The 12,728-nt window shown below is 41.9% G+C and overlaps 1 long non-coding RNA gene across 2 annotated transcripts in view; it reads left to right on the top strand.

The window, feature by feature from the left end:
* LOC106739479 (uncharacterized) overlaps nt 1–12,728 on the top strand; it is a 138,611-nt gene that overhangs the window by 29,288 nt on the left and 96,595 nt on the right. Inside the window, exon 4 of one of the 2 annotated variants that reach the window (XR_009462549.1) lies at nt 1,771–6,790. The exons of the other annotated variant lie outside the window; for it this stretch is intronic. This is a non-coding gene — a long non-coding RNA (uncharacterized LOC106739479). Of the gene's footprint in view, nt 1–1,770; nt 6,791–12,728 lie in introns of those variants that run through there. 2 annotated transcript variants of the gene reach the window in all.

Raw genomic sequence — 12,728 nt, 5'->3', positions numbered from 1 at the left:
GCGAGCTGACTCCCGCTATTTCCACCGTGGCCCAGGGCAAAGCAGCCTGTGCAGGGCCTCTCTCCCTGGATCCTGGCACACTGACGCTGGGGAGTGAAAGCCCTGGTGCACTGGACACGGCAGGAGGGGCAGTGGCCAGAACTTCCGGCCTGAGCAGGCAAAGACCAAAACGTAGCACCTGTGTACCCCCTGCCCATATCTTGCATACCCCCAGGGATACACGTACCATGGGTTGAGAAACGCTGTTCTATTGTAATACTCATAAGGACTCAAAACAGTAGGGAGAGCTAAGGAACAGCAATCAAAGGACTTTTCTACACAGGGGAAGCTAGTTCACATTAAGCTAGGGTGTGAATTCACAGCATGCTAGCTGCTGGCTGAGTCTACATGAGATGTTGACTACACAGTAGCATCCCATGGGAGGAAATGTGACGTGATGCTACTACGCATTAATAATGAGCTATTGTATAGTCAGCATACCTTAAAGCCATTCAGTGATGCTGCTGCGTAGTAACTCTGGTTAACTTATATAAACAAATACTAAATGACTGTGCAGTAATGACTGTACAGTCACCATCTCGTGTAGATGTGGCCTAACTTCCTATAGGGAAGTACTAACTTATTATGAGGGCACTGTTAGTATTCATTAAGGTTGGCTTTACTCCACTTTTAGTATGAACTAAGAGAAGCTCTCAGTGTCTGGAAAGGAATTGTGCATGGAATAGCTAGTGCATTGTCAATTCACACCCTACTTTGCTGTGTAATAACCTCTCTATGTATACAAGCCCTCAGTTTCTTTATGAAAACTATTTCTAGATGTGGTAAGTCCAACAACCCCCCCCCCCCCCCAAAAAAAAAACAGAACAGTGAAGAGTCCCATACACCTTCAGATCAGAGGGGAATTGAAGGAGAAATCAGGAGCAGCTAGCTTGACCCATGATGTTTGGCATCATACTACAAATTCCCCAAATTTCAAATTCAATGTTCAAATTGGGAGAGTGTGGCTTGGGTCCATCTCTGTCTGAATTTTTAGTGAGTTTATATTCTGATCTATAGGAAGGAGTCTATCTACTAGATCCCTTTATTCCCACTTCATACTGGTAGTTGGCAATTCTTAAATAAAAATTATTGTAAGGCAGGCTCTTTTATGGCCAATTAGAACTTCTGAGTGAGAACTAGGGAAGAGTGAAGTATTTGTTCATCTAACTGGACCTGGAAGCTTCAGATTACATTTGAATTCCTGCTAGCATGTATATAAACTGTGAGCAGGCAACAAGAACGTTTAAAAGAAAAATGTGAATTTGCTGGAAATGGGTATAGCCTCCCTAGCTAAGGACTACATGATGTTGTTTAGAGTGAAGATCTTGAAAATAATTGGAAAAACACAAACCTTGTGCTTACTTGGTGTAAAGAATGTTAAATTAGAAGTAGCAGTGGATGGCATTTGAAATTTCTTCACAAGGTTGTTAGGAAAAATAATCTGAGCTACTATTACTATTATCTCTATAGTTATAGAAAGGATCCCTACTTTGTACTACTACATGCACAACAGATCACCCACTGCATAAGGTATTAGATTCTTCATTGTGTATTGAAACTAATTATTTGTGTGTGACTATTTATGTATACATTTCCACTCTATTTTTAGATCATATTGAGAAAGGCATTAACCAAACCTTGGCTCCCTTGACATAAGACAACACATGCAATTGATTATTTATTACTCATATTACCTTCTTTGACCTCACATAAACCCTTGACTCTCCACAGCACTTCTCAATTGACAAGCCTTCTGAAGTACAGATGTCCACTGAAATTCATCACCAGTCTTTGCCTACTGTATGATGGTATGTGAGCAGTGTTTCTCAGTAATGGATCTATCATAGATCCCTTTGAGGTTAAGATGGGAGCTAAATAAGGCTGTGTTATTGCTCCAACCTTCTTTTTGATATTCCTTACCATGATGCTACATCTGACCACCAACAAGCTCCCGGTCAGAGTGGAGCTAAACTACTGAATGGATGGTAAGCTGTTTAACCTCAGCTGGCTCCAAGCCAAAACCGAGACCACCCTGACCTCAATCATCGAGCTCCAGTATGCTGATGATGTGGTAGTCTGTACTCACTCAGAAGCAGACCTTCAGGCAATTATCAACATCTTTACTGAGGCATACAAGAAAATGGGACTGATGCTTAACATTCTGAAAACTAAGGTCCTCCATCAACAAGCTCTTAATGAGCAGTCGCCAGCTTCAGCAATTCAGATTAATGATGAGACTCTGGAGAATGTTGAGTATTTCCCATACCTCAGAAGCCATCTTTTGCAGAAGACTGACATTGATGAAGAAATCCAACATTGCCTCCAATGTGCAAGTGCAGCCTTCGGACACCCGAGGAAATGTGTGTTTGAAAATCATGACATCCAATCCAAAACCAAGCTCATAGTTTATCAAGTAGTTTCAATCCCCACCTTACTTATGGAGCTGAGGTGAAGACAACATACAGGACATTAAGTCATTAGAGAAGTACCAACAGAAGATCCTTCGAATTCAGTGGGAAGAGAGGTGCACCAACATTAGCATTCTCTTGCAAGCAAACACCACGTACATGAAGGAAATGATCATCTGGTATCAACTTCGCTGGGCTGACTATGTCATCCAGATGTCTGACTCCAGACTCCTGAAGCAAGTTTTATTCTCTCAGCTCAGTCAAGGCATATGCTCAAGAGGAGGGTAGAGAAAGCACTTCAAGGACGTTCTCAAGGCCAACTTGAAAAAAACGCCGACTTGACATCAACTTATGAGAGACTATTGCCCAGAACTGCCTCAAATGGAAGAAGAGTCTGGTACAAGGATCTTGATACTTTGAAACCTTACAACAATGAGACAGAAAAGCGGGAGTGGCAGAAACAATGTGTTGTGGATTGAATCAAGAATTCAGAGCCATCCTTCTCTCATAGACATGGCTGGATTAACACTTTAGTGGGCCCTAGGCAAACAAACTTGTGGGCCTTGGGCAGGTTGAGACCCCCCTCCACACCCTGGTGCTCCTGCCCATGGGGAGTCGAAGCTACCACTAGGAAGCATCCCTCGCAGTGGCAAGGCCAGAGTGGGGTGGGGGGAAAGGAAGAGAGGGAGATGGGGCCATTCACACTGCCAACATGGAGGGAAGGACCGAGGTCCCCTGCAGCTTGGGGCCCTTGGCATACCTAGTTTGCTTATGCGTTAATTTGGCCCTGCTCATAGAAACATGTGTCTGAATTGCAGTAAAGTCTGTCAATCCTGGATCGACCTCCTCCGCCATGTTTGGACCCATAGATAATACACTCATGGAAGACAATCATCCTCGACTGTGAGGGATTGCTGAAGAAGACGAAGACTTGTATTATGCTAGTGCTGTACAAATGTAATCAGAGGCAGGTCATGCCCTGATGAGTTTACAATTCAATTTGAAACCAAATTCAACTGATGAATGTAACAATACAGGCAAGGAAAACAGTCATATCAACATGCATTTGGGTATGTTGGCTACACACACAATTGGATGGTTTTCAGTCAGTTTGAAAGAGCAAGTACATTGTAACTTACATTTTAAAAGTCTCTGGTTCTCTTTCTATTGGGCCATGATCTAGAGATCTCCTACTAAAAGATGTTAAACAGGAGAAGATTGTGACTTTAAACTATGTGCTCTAAAGGGTACTTTTACACATGCTCCAGGGGTGAGTGGGGCAGCGCTTTAATTAGAGCAGCTCTGAGAGCTGCTCTAATTAAAGTGTTGCAGCATCTTGTGTATCAGTGTTCCCATGCTTCAAAATAGTAGTGGGGGCGCTTGAACTAAAGCTCATTTGATGAGCTTTAGTTCAAGTGCCCCTGCTGCTATTTTAAAGTGCTACACAAGAAATGGGAAGCTGCTGATACACAAGAAGTGAGAAGCTGCTGGAGCATGGTAATTATCACACTCCAGGAAACTCGATGAATGAATCAAGTCTGCTCTGAAACATTGTAATTACAGTGCATCGAAGCAACCTCTGTGCTCATGTAAAGGCACCCTAAAAATCTGTGCTAATGTGCATTAGATCTAGCCACCCCAAAACACAAGGTTCAGCAGCAAGATGGATGTTTAGACTGGGACTTTTCATCTGAGTTACAAAGATAGAAACTCTTTGTAAAAATTGGGAATGAAGATTTTAACAAACAAAAATTTGTGGGTATTTGAGGGTCTGGGGTAAGCTTGCATGTAAATATTTGTAAAATGAACATGGGCCCAGATTGTTTCCTGTGTTCCAGCTCCTATACGTTTCCATAAGTCAGTAAAAGAGCCTTGAAACAGCTAAATCTGGCCATCTGAGAGTGTCCACCCCAGAGAGGATTCTCAGCTGATGCAGAACAAGTGTAACCAGCACCTGCTCCATGCCCCATCTGACCTGATATAATGGATATGCTGGGAAGGAGAGGATGTTGTAACAATGCAACCTCAAGATGGCATACCCTCCCTTGATGGTTTATTAGAGAAGCCCAGAGTCTAGTGCTGGTACAGATGGACCAAGAGAATCTTCTGTGCTAAGCAGATCTCAGTGCAAAACTGAATCGATTAGGATAATAACTGAATCATTTATTCCTATTCTGAAGGCCAGTCTATCAGAGGAAACCAGATACTGCAGCATCACTAAATTCAATGAACACATTCTGGTTCTGTACCACTGTAACTGAGATCAGGGTAATTGGTTTTGTGTAAGTTTTGAATAAGCAGCGATTTACAGTAGGGTGAAAATCATGTGTGACCAAAGCCTGTGGTTTGCAGATCCAGGGCATGTAAACTGAAGAATAATGTTGCGGGATAATTTAGCACTAGTGTGCATTCATTTTTCATGCAATGATATAACTAGGTTTGGCCAGGAAATGAATAATTGTTGTTCACTTGTGATTTCTGTTTTGCCTGAGATTTTTCTTTTGTTTGGAATATGCTGAGAAAATAAGGGAATTTCTGTTATAGAAATTTAGGTGCACATTGGCTCCTAATGTGTTTTAAAAAAACCCAAAACATGGATTTATACTGAACAATGCCACTCACGCAGAGTAGTCAAATGACCACTGTAGCTAAATTGAAAGGCTATAACTCACCAGCTGATAAGGTACCAAAAATTCATTCATATGTTTGGCTAAAACAGTACATCCTACACTGTGCCCTGAATGCTGCTAAATTGTGGTTCTGGCAAACTCTTGAAGGAAACAAATTGTATTGGCAAGTTTCTCTGTATAAAAATGAACAGATAACAGCACAAGTTGAATTTTCCTGCCTGTTTAATGAGAACTTGTGCTTCAACAACCTGCATGCATGGTCCTATGGGTTTTACGGTTGTCCTGGACAAAAACACTGGTGAGGGTGATTGTACATGTGACGATATACACGTGACGGAAATGTCACTTTGTGTAGCTTAGTGGTGTCGCATATTACACATGCACCAGTTGGGGGGGGGCGGGGATTAGTTGAGTTTGCATAGTTGCAAACTAAACTACACCCTGATGTTGTTTAATTTGCAATGATGCGTTGCAGCTAATAGTCAGCTTGTCCCCTGGCTGCGGGAGAGACGGGCAGGCTCTGCAGAAAAAAAGGATCAGGCTCCTTGCCACTTCTGCCTTCAGCAGACACACCTGCTTAAGGCACAAGCGGTGAGGGGCCTGATCCTTTTTCTTTTCTTTTTTGTTGGAGCCTGCCCACAGCTGGGAGGTGACCTGCCAGCAGACCAAGTAACCCCTCAGCTGCAGGAGGCCCTGGTCCTTCCCTCCACAGTGGCAATGCTGTCTGGACAGGCTGCCAGTGGGCCAGGTGCCTGCCCCAGCATGGAGGCTCACCTGGCCTGATCCCTGTGGGGCACTGCTGCACAGAGAGAAGGACCAGGGCCCCTCACAGCTGAGGGATCGCTCGGCCCACCAGCAGCTTGCCCCCTGGCTGCATTCAGGCTCTGCCAAAAAAAAAAAGGATTGGGCCCCTCATTGTAACATGACAGAAAAATAAAAACCCTAAATTGAAATGTTGGGTTTCAATTAAAAACCCACTGTCTCACTTTAGGAGGCATAGAAGACTAAACCTACATCACGTGTACAAGCAACCTCAGTGGCCACTTTTGAACGGGATGCTTTCCAAGCCCAACCACTTTAAAGCTATATAACTTGCAAAGTCTCTGCCCAGGTTTGGGGAACTGAACAGAACATTTCAGTGCCTTCCAACTGCCTGTCCCTCTCATCTGCAACCCTGTTTATCTGAGGGATTCAGAGGCCTCTGAGACCTTTTGATAAATGTAGCTATATTGTATTTGAATGGTGTTGCTTACTTTCTATTTTTAGTTAACTTTCCCCAGGTGTAAAAAAACCATATGTACAGTTTGTAGTAAATGTAAATTTAATACCTGCGTGTAGCAATGTTTCTGCTGCCATCCATAAAATCAACTGAGGATATTTCCTTAGCCTATGCTCCAAACTGTATACTTTCATCTGAGATGTGTGTATTGATTTTGTTAGGGCTGTTTTGATCTCATGTTCATTCTCTGTCATTGTTTTGTCTTGTTAAATGTTTTTGTCAAGAATGATCAAATTTACTTGTAATAATAATATTAAAAACAAATGAGGCATATCCCATATGTAAGAATTCTGTCTGGCATCAGTATTGTATCATGACATGGATCTTCTTTCTGAGCAGCAGAAAAATGCTGTAATACACTTTCTTCTCTCCAGAAATCTGTCTATCATATTTAAGCAATCAAGGCTGAGTTAGAGATAGGAATAATATTCCTCAGGCAGTGAATATTCCACATGACTCTACTACACAGAATTTACTGTTCACTTAGGATTTAGTGCCTGGGTCAAAACTGTCCTCATAGCATAATAAGTGCTTTTCATTTTTAAAACATTTTACAAACTGTCATTCATTAATCCTCATGCCACCCCTGAGGAGGAGGTAAGTCTTATTATCTTTGTTATAGACTGAGACACAGGAAAGAGAGATTAAGTGACTTGCAAAAGGCCACAGAGGGCATCAGTAACAGAAGTACAATTGGAACTCTACAACTTTAGCTGTAGGTTTTTAAGCCCTATGCCATGCATTTCATCCTAGGTTGATTAAGAGCTCTGAACCACCAGGTTGCAATGAAAAGAAAGATGTTATTCATTTTATTTATATCCTTTTAGGGAATCAATCTGGCCATTCTGTTTCTCCAGCTCATTTGCTGTGACGTTAGTGCAAGATTCAGCACAGTGGAAGCGAGAAGAATGCAGAGTGTTTGTTACAGGCATTAGGCTAGAGTTTGCTATAATGACATCTCTACATAAATGATAATTCAACAATTCTATGTTAGAATTATCTGAGGGTGACAAAATTTTCAGAATCAAAGGTATGGGGATAATTAGGACTCTTGTTAATCATTCTGTGGCTTTTTTTCTCCTCAATGAAATGAGATTTGTACAGATTAATTACTACCTGCTATAAATAAACTCTGAGAATGGCAATCTACATAGCAGAGGTAGAGGGTAACTGTCATTTAATATATCACAGCTTTCCACGCACCTGTTCTCCCAAAGCTGTTGCCATGGAAACTACATTTTATAAGAGAAACTATGCATAATTAGCATGGATCGAGGTCTATATCAATCAGAATAATTTGGAAGAATGCTAAGAGCCCAAAGGAGCAGGCAAAGCTACTTGTCTCAGTAGGAAGGTATCAGACCTCTGCTGTGCGGTAAATAGTGAGGCAGTTACTGTAGGAAATCAGAGGAATTAGCAATTCAAGAGTAACCAAATTACACAAATGTAATATTACTTTTACCAAAAGGAGGACAACTTTGTACGCTTGGTTTTCACTACTGTTGAGATACTGTTAAAGAAGGAAGGGTATTAAAAAAATGAATAAAGATACAACAAGATGCTCATAGGGCATGTATACACAAGATGCTTAATGCACAGTAGACTAATTCTACTACCCATTAGGGCATTGTGGCAAAAACCATGATAATGCGCTAATGGGCAGTAGAATTAGTCTACTGTGCATTAAGCATCACAAAAAGACTGCGCGCCTTTGCTACTGTGCATTAGCACTGACTACTGTGTGTTCATGTAGAACCTCATATTAGAGGTACTAAATTTAATGTGCAGTAGCAAAGGCACATTGATGTATGTGTAAATACACCCATATGCTAGTATTACTTTCTTGTAAGTAGCAAGAAAGTCCAGGAATTTCACTGGTAAGGATGCAGCAGTGCAGCCTGCTAGCAGGCTGCAAGAAGTTCAAGTGTGGACCAAGGGACTGCTGATTTTATTGGTGAATGTTTTATTTTGTACCTGCGGAACTTGTGGTGATAAATAGCAAAATGTTGCATCTTGTAGGAGTAGTGCAGGGGCGGCTCCGGAGCCATGTGCTGCTTTTCTATGAAGTTAATATGCGTCTCTTTGAATCTTTGCACAAGCACACAGTGACCAGCTTCCATTTGGGTAGCTGGTCACTGTGTGCTTGTGCAAAGATTCAAGGAGACGCGTATTAACTTCTGAAGAGCCGCAAGTGGCTCCGGAGCTGCAGGTTGGCCACCTTTGGATTAGTGCATACTGTAGGCTAAAATGAGATTGCTATTCAGGCAATGAAAAAATTTCGCATTATGTTCTATCATTTAATCTAGATCTCAAAGGCCTGATGGTTAGAAATCCTAGCACACTTAATGGAAGGCGCAACAAGAAATGTCCACTTCAGTCCTGTAGTAATGGTACAGAAGTGCTGGGAAAAGACAAATTTAACTCTTGGTCTGTATCACTTCATCTGGATCAGGGTTACAAGGTTAAACCCCTCAGTAAATAAGAAAGGTTTAGTATTTCTTACATTTTAGCATTCAGTATTTTACAAACTCTCTACCCTTAACTTATACCCTCATAGCTAAATCTTACTGTACATAGGGCAAATATTCAGGTCCTGCTTTCTGACTGGTGCATCCTTATAAACAGAGTGTAGTGAATTAAGAGTGAAGCAACAGCTGACACTTCCAAATTTTCTTGCATTTGACAGTTTGTCACAAATATAACTTTGCAGAAAGGGATTTAATGGATTTAAAATTGCCTTTTTATTTAACCCTCCCCCTCAGAAGTAGTTTAAAAAATGGTAATGGTGGAGGTGTGTATGTGTGAAAGGGAGGGCAATAGAGTGTACAAGCAAAGGAATCTTCTTTTGGCTATGAGTGTTTGTTAAATCTGATATAATTTTAATAGGTCTACTACAATGCAGTTGTCTCACACTCCATGAAAGAACATGAGGCAGTTTCTTTTAATATTTAGGCATCAAATTTGAATGCAAGTTACAAAGATATAGCATTGTATGTTTTGGTATTAGTGATAATACCATCAAGACCTCTCAAAAAGAAAAAGATGTAGAAAATGGGCTTTTATCCTGATATCAATGTTCTTTGGCATTACTGAACATTGAAAATTGGATATGGAGAATAGTAGAATAGTAGAAAAGTTATCCAACAAGTGCCCCCACTCAGATATAAAGTATCTTGCATATATTCAATGCTATATTGTTTTGACATTTAAGGACATACCCACAGGAATCATATTAGGCTTTAAAGATTTGTAGTTACCTTTATAAAAGGAGGGCAATTACAATTCTTGCATGAAGTGAGAATGACCTATGTTGCTGTAATATATATAGTTCAAAAGTTCACTTGAATTTTCTATATGAAGTGGACTCAGTGAAAACTGGGATGAAAGTCACAAATTGCTTTAGTTCATTTCAATGGGCTTTCATTTTGTGTTCAGGGAAGGTAAACTCCACTTACCTTTAAAGATTTTCTCCACGTATAAGCAGGATTCACTGCTAAGTGCAGCATTACAAGCCTTTGTTCAGTGAAAGAAATGGAAGGAGAAAAAAAGTTGTTGCTGTTCTTCACCTCCACTGACCCTGGGAGTGGCAGGACCCTGGTTACCCCTGGTGATGGCAGGACAAAGAGATGACAGTGTCAGCTTCTACCCATAGAAGAGAGGCCGTGTCTATTTTTTCTGTGACTTCGGCAGAGGAAGAGAAAGTGATGTTTGTTCCTTTTGAATTCCTGTGGTCTAACTCAGATTTGAACACCACCGTCACAGGAGGAGGTGAAGAGACCCTGCTCATTAAACTTGATGCATATGGGGAAGATGCAACATTGAAAAAATGAGGCTGTTGCTGTAGTTGATTTTTACTTGTGGTAAATAATTTGGACCAGAGCCTCACCAGCCATACCAGAGACAGGTGTGCCACAAATGCCATACCTGTACAATGGCAAAAGTAAAGGGGGAATGACTCTCTCCTTCCTGAATCGGACTCAGGACTCGGGGGGTCGGATTCGATGATCTATTGAGGTCCCTTCCGACACTAACATCTATGAATCTATGAATAGCCAGATGATTAGGACACTCAGTTGGGAGATGTGGGTTTGAATCTTTTCAAGGTAAGGAGGACATATGAACCTAGGTCTCCAACTTCCTGGGGGACTACACTAACCTCTAGCCTAATATGTCATAGGTGAGTAGAAGTGGCATCACAGCAGCCGTTATCAACTTTTAAAAGAAAGCAGCTGGAACTGAATTCCTTGGAGACCCTAATTCTGGAAGTGTGTGTTCAGAGCCCTGTGCACACCTGTTAGAATAGGTTCCTCCATGTACTAAGGTCAGAGGAACTCTTGCTACTGTCTGCATCCAAGACATGCTTGGGCAGGAAGTTGGTGTTGAACTTTTCAGACTGGGACAGTTCTGGGCAAGAAGGAGCAGAATTCTAGGCACATTGGGAACTTAAAGGTGAGAAAAACAAGGTACTCATGGAGTTTGGGCACATCCAGACCTAGAAAGCAGCTACTTCAGTGGTGTTGTGTGAGAGTTGCGTTTGAGTGCCTAGGTCTTTTATTGGGTTGAGCCCTAAGTCAGTTTTCTAAACTAATCACATGATGACGCATGCCCGATGCATACGCTGATGTGTGCTAAGTAGCATGCATCAGATCAGATTTGATCAATTGCCAGTTAGCTCTGATGTGTGCTAATTAGCACACTCCAGCAGCCTTGGCGTCAAGTGTGTTCAGTGTCCCTGTGCTTCAAAAAGTTTGCTTGAATGAGCTTAAGTTAATGTGCCCCCGCCGCCACTTTGAAGTGCAGAACACTGACTGCATGAGATGTTGTGGGTGCTTTCATAATTGAACCCAAGTGTCTACCCCAGGGGCAGGCAGAGTCTGACTCCATTTCCCAGCAGCATCTGCCCACTTTGCTGTGGCCAGTTTCTGTAGAGACCCCAGGAGCAGTGGGGCCGCAATAGCATGGGGCCAGGATTTCCATGGACACCAGCCTGGGTGCCCTACCTGGGGCACATGGGCAGCAGATTGCAGCTCTGCCCTGGCCCACGCTGTCACTACCCAGCCCCTGAAGCAGCTCCTTGCCCAGCTGCACACCCTTCCAGCACTGCTCAGGCTGGCGTCCATGGAAAACCTGGCCTCATACTGTCATGGCCCTGCCACTTCTGAGGTCTCCATGGAAACTGGCCAGAGCAAGGTGGCAAGGGGCTGCTGGGAAATGGAGTCTGTCCACCAGCTAGATGTGCTATTTTGCCCACCCCTGGTCTACACAGATTCACAACCTAAAAATAACATTTTCCCTGCTCAGGAAGGGGCTTGATCTCATCCATTTGAACTATCTGGTTTTACCAAAAAAGTTGTATTTAAAAGAGAAAAAAAGATATGCCAGAAGGACAAACATTTATTTAATATGATTCAGGCAATTTTGTAAACCTCTCATTGGAAAGAAAGTCCCTTTGAGTGTAGTAGCCTGTTGGGTTGGTGGGGTTAAAGGAAACCCAGCGTTAGCCAAGGGAGGGATGCAGTTAGCAACACATTTGGCAGCCTTTGATTCTCCAGCTTGAAGGAGTAGGACACCTTTGGCATGAGTAAAGAGCAGGGCTTGAACTTATGCCTAAAGCCCCATAGTGAGATACATTGGCTGCCCCTAAGACTCTCACAACTGAAATTAAACCTGATTTGTCCTTATACATGTGACAGGAGAATAGAGCCCTTAATTCTAATGTGGCAAAGCCATTTGTAATTATACTGCTATATTTTAGTGAGCAGGAGGCAGTTTAGTAAGAAAAGCCTAAAAGATACGAGAACATCCATTTGAAAGGTAATCTCTTCACTGTGTTAAGATTGAACGATGATGACAGAAGTGATCAGTTAAAAGCCCTTTCTAACCTAGACCAAATTGTTCTGTGATCCAGGAAATCAACATGCTAGGTCTTTTCAGTCTGTCTGATTTTACTTTTTTCTAACATTCATTTTTTAAATCAAAAACAGCTATACTATTGTCATGTCTATCAAAGCTGAGGGTGAAAAATATGTATAAAGCTCCCTTAAATATATATATTACTATTTATATATGCATGTGACACAGACACCTTAGAAGAAAGATGATGAATAAAAACCCGCTTCATGATACAGGATCAGAAACAACAGGGTTAGAAGAAAGATTATTTTCAAGTGATTTTTTTTTCAGTGTTTGGGAAAGGTGCTGGATTGACAATACAGAAAACTGAAGACCTGCATTTATTAATAGAAAAAATACAGCTCTGGCAGTTTCTCACACTGTTCCACTAATATGCTTCAACATTTGATATGAACAGACCACCCAGGGAGAGGAAATAGCAGTTCACTCTTTCTCCCAGCCAAATCTTGGCCTCTCGTG

Source organism: Alligator mississippiensis, chromosome 5 (genome assembly GCF_030867095.1).
Source record: "Alligator mississippiensis isolate rAllMis1 chromosome 5, rAllMis1, whole genome shotgun sequence".
Taxonomy (NCBI): Eukaryota; Metazoa; Chordata; order Crocodylia; family Alligatoridae; genus Alligator; species Alligator mississippiensis.
The sequence above is the reverse complement of the archived record's forward strand: the minus strand, read 5'-3'. Positions and strand labels throughout refer to the sequence as shown.